We start from the raw sequence: 4,413 nt of genomic DNA, 5'->3' as shown, positions 1-4,413 counted from the left end.
TCTCCCTCGATCTGGTGCTCCACGCAAAATCCCACCCCGTGGGGTCAGAATGATCACAAGAACGGTGAGCAAAAATCCCAGAACCACGCGGGGGGACCTAGTGAATGAACTGCAGAGAGCTGGGACCAATGTAACAAGGCCTACCATAAGTAACACACTACGCCACCATGGACTCAGATCCTGCAGTGCCAGACGTGTCCCACTGCTTAAGCCTGTACATGTCCGGGCCCGTCTGAAGTTTGCTAGAGAGCATTTGGATGATCCAGAGGAGTTTTGGGAGAATGTCCTATGGTCTGATGAAACCAAACTGGAACTGTTTGTTAGAAACACAACTTGTCGTGTTTGGAGGAAAAAGAATACTGAGTTGCATCCATCAAACACCATACCTACTGTAAAGCATGGTGGTGGAAACATCATGCTTTGGGGCTGTTTCTCTGCAAAGGGGCCAGGACGACTGATCCGGGTACATGAAAGAATGAATGGGGCCATGTATCGTGAGATTTTGAGTCCAAACCTCCTTCCATCAGCAAGGGCATTGAAGATGAAACGTGGCTGGGTCTTTCAAAATGACAATGATCCAAAGCACACCGCCAGGGCAACGAAGGAGTGGCTTCGTAAGAAGCATTTCAAGGTCCTGGAGTGGCCTAGCCAGTCTCCAGATCTCAACCCTATAGAAAACCTTTGGAGGGAGTTGAAAGTCCGTGTTGCCAAGCGAAAAGCCAAAAACATCACTGCTCTAGAGGAGATCTGCATGGAGGAATGGGCCAACATACCAACAACAGTGTGTGGCAACCTTGTGAAGACTTACAGAAAACGTTTGACCTCTGTCATTGCCAACAAAGGATATATCACAAAGTATTGAGATGAAATTTTGTTTCTGACCAAATACTTATTTTCCACCATAATATGCAAATAAAATGAAAAAAAAACAGACAATGTGATTTTCAGGATTTTTTTTTCTCAGTTTGTCTCCCATAGTTGAGGTCTACCTATGATGTAAATTACAGACGCCTCTCATCTTTTTAAGTGGTGGAACTTGCACTATTGCTGACTGACTAAATACTTTTTTTCCCCACTGTATGGGGCTCATTATTTTGAATGGAGCACTATGTGGTGCCCATAATACTGTATGGAGGACTATCCTGTCTGGTTTCTGACCTATTGCAGAATGTACAATAGATAATGAATGTAATGGAAGAAGTGAAATCTTTGGCACCATGCTATACCTATATTTCTTTGCTGTATCTGTGCATTATGAATTGTGGTAAGTGTTAAAGAGGCCCACTGAGACTTTCACCCAGGGCCCACAAAAACCTGGAGCCAGCCCTGTATGCACTGCACAGTACCACTTCTCCTGTCGACATTGGACTTTGGGAGGGTCAATATTGGTTTAGTATTTTCAATATTACTATGGCCAAATAAATATGTGCCATTCACATGTGGTTCTTCAAATACCTCCTTTTAGGAGAGTGAGGGGCACCGCAAAGTAAAGTAAAATTCACTGATTGGGGTGAGGAGTGTTATAGTATGTGGGCTGGTGGTGTTTGTGTGGCAGGGATGCTTTTTTTCCCAGTCCGGCCCTGACCTGTAGGTCACAAGACATGAGGTGAGTGTTAGAGATGAGCGACTTTGCCTTTTTTCGGGTCGAGTCGGGTTTCATGAAACTCGACTTTCTCAAAAGTCGGGTCGAACGAAATCGGCCGATTATCGTGAAATGTCAAAGGCCGAATGAAACACGAAACCCAGTGCAAGTCAATGGGGAACCGAGGTCGGCAGGGAGTGGAAGACAGGAAACACTCCTACAGTGGCCATTTTAATGTCAAAAACATCAATTCTTATTACTTAAGCTTGTCAACTTTAATTTACTTTATAATAATAGTTAGGCATTGAAAACTGGGGGTTATTTGGCTAAAGTTGTGGGGGGGGTAGGGCTGGCTCCAGATTTTCGTGGGCCCTGGGCCAAAGAGTGTCACTGGGTTCTTTTAACACATGCCACAATTCATGATCCTCTAATACGGCAGAGAAAAAGCGGTATAGTACAATGAAAAATACTTCACTTTTTACATCTCATGACTGATATCCATTTTAAATTCTCCAATAGCTCCAAAAACGGACAGTATATTACTCCATACAGTATTATGGCCACTGCATAGTGTGCTATACAGAGTAATGAGGCCCATATATTTCTCCATACAGAATCATTGGTCCCATATAATGTTTGAAACAGTATATGATGAGCTCCACATAATGCTACAGTATATGTTGGTCCCCATGGATGAAGCTCCACTGTGTTATGGGCCCAAATAATGCTTCATATATAATGGGCCCCATTTCTAATGCTCCAGTGCATAATGGGCCCTGTAAATGCTGCTTCAGTGTCTGATGTCCACTTTTGGAATGCTCCAGTGTATGGTGGGCCTCATATATCATTCTCCAGGGTATAGTGCTCCCAAAAATAGCTGTCCAAACATTGAAAACAATTAAATAAGTCTCCTCACTAGGGAATCCCTGTACTAGTCTGGTGGACTCCTCATCGTCCCCATCTTCCATCTCACTGCACTTGGACTGTTTAGGCAGAGGGCGTACAGACGTGATGTCATTGCGCTCTCTGACCAGAATGTCACTGTAAGGAAAAGCGGAAGACGTCACGGCGGTGGAGCAGGGAGAAGTAAGTATTTCAACTTTGCAAGTGCTGTGATCCTGAGCAAGCAGGGGGAGCCCACTTGTTAATGACGGCACTGGCACGGGGCCCCTCATAGTACGGCGATGTGTCTGACGGCGGGTGGAGGGCCCTCCCACTGGCAGAGACAATTTTGCGTACTATGAGGGGCTCTGTTCCAGTGCGTCGCCCACGAGTATGCCCCCCCACCTGCTCAAGGAACCTGCACTTTCATCTGCACCTTCCTCTTTGTCACCGTGTAAGGGGGTATAGTATGCGGGAAGGGGAACCTGAGTTTCATCAGGGTCAGATTCTGGCTGTGTAGATTGCGAGGGGAATGTAGTGGTCTGGGTCAATGTACCAGCAGAATCATCTAGCAGTGGCTGGGCATCAGTGCATTTGTGGCGCCCCCAGGAGTACGGTCACCACAGTGGCATTAGGCTGGTTTCACATTTGCGTTTTTTTGCGCTTGAAAAAAACGCATACGTGCGCATGCGTTTTTTCCCCTATATTTAACATGGGTGCGCATACCTGCGCACTGGCATGCGCACGTATGCGATTTTCATGCGCTGCGTTTTTTTGGGGTGTGCGTTTGTATTTTACAGACGCTACATGTTGCATTTTTTTGTCCTGCAAAAAAGCGCATGCGCACGTATGCGCACGTTTTGCGCTAAAAATGGCCATTATAGCCTATGGATGCGCATACGTGCGCACTGGCATGCGCATGTATGCGTTTTTTTAGCGCTGCGTTTTTTTGGTGGTGTCCACTTGTTGTACTAGTTATAAACTTCTAAAGTAAAAAAAAAAAGTCTATATAAAGGAGGTGCCTGCCAAAACTCTGCCACTACTACACTGACAGATTGGAGAGCAGGCAGTCACCAAGGAACCCGTCAAGAATGTGAGTATATTACATTATATGCCTGTCCTTTTAAATTATGTATGTACTAATGATTTTTATTATTTTTACATGCAGTATGTCTTCAGAATCCGAATATTCCCCATCGCGGCAGGAATTGGCGCAAGCAGACCGTGAGGTGATTATTTTCGTGCATCTGGTAAGTATATCTGCTGCTACTCCAAATCTCTTACTTTTTTTCAACTTTTTTAAGACATCATCATCATCATCTTCTGCGGACGGGACTACTGAGGGCGAAGAGCAGGAGCAGCGAAGCCAAGTCCCGGTGGTGATACGGAATGTATGTATCAAATGATTTGTAATGTTCTTTATTTTTTATCTTCTATTTTTACTCTTTTTTATGTTTCTTTTTTTTGTAACTTTTTATTCAATTTAAATTTGATTATTCTAATGAATGTGTTTTGTCTAGGTTCCACAACGGGATGAAGACGTCTACCTGGATAATGAGCAGCTCATCAGCCTGGTCCAGGAGCGTGCGCCGTTGTGGGACAGCCGTGACCGGCTGTACAAGGACAATGTGGTGACCCGGCGGCTATGGAATGAGGTGGCCGCAGCGTTGATGGATGGCTGGGACAGCGCCACAGCATCCTCCAAAAAGGCGTTTAGTGAGTATTTCCCTGCTCTGTATTGTGCCGCAGTGACTGTTGTCCTTGACGGCACTGTTGGGTTTCGTGCTAGGTATATTCTAGCAGGAAACCCAACAGTGTCATCGGGCTCTACAGTGACTGCTTTGAGTATTGTATTGCTATATTGTGCCGCAGTGACTGTTGTCCTTGACGGCACTGTTGGGTTTCGTGCTAAGTATATTCTAGCAGGAAACCCAACAGTGTCATCGGGC

At 45.3% G+C, this 4,413-nt stretch overlaps 1 long non-coding RNA gene across 1 annotated transcript; it reads left to right on the top strand.

The window, feature by feature from the left end:
* Positions 1-3,558: 3,558 nt before the first annotated feature.
* LOC141088817 (uncharacterized) lies at positions 3,559-4,197 on the top strand. The gene is made up of 3 exons (XR_012232074.1): positions 3,559-3,693; positions 3,769-3,855; positions 3,985-4,197. It is a non-coding gene; the product is annotated as an uncharacterized lncRNA (long non-coding RNA).
* Positions 4,198-4,413: the final 216 nt, after the last annotated feature.

The sequence above is a fragment of the Dendrobates tinctorius genome, unplaced genomic scaffold, assembly GCF_039654945.1.
Source record: "Dendrobates tinctorius isolate UK_male_01 unplaced genomic scaffold, ASM3965494v1 ptg000003l, whole genome shotgun sequence".
NCBI lineage: Eukaryota > Metazoa > Chordata > Amphibia > Anura > Dendrobatidae > Dendrobates > Dendrobates tinctorius.
Note: the sequence above shows the minus strand (reverse complement) of the source record. Positions and strands in the feature narration are given on the sequence as shown.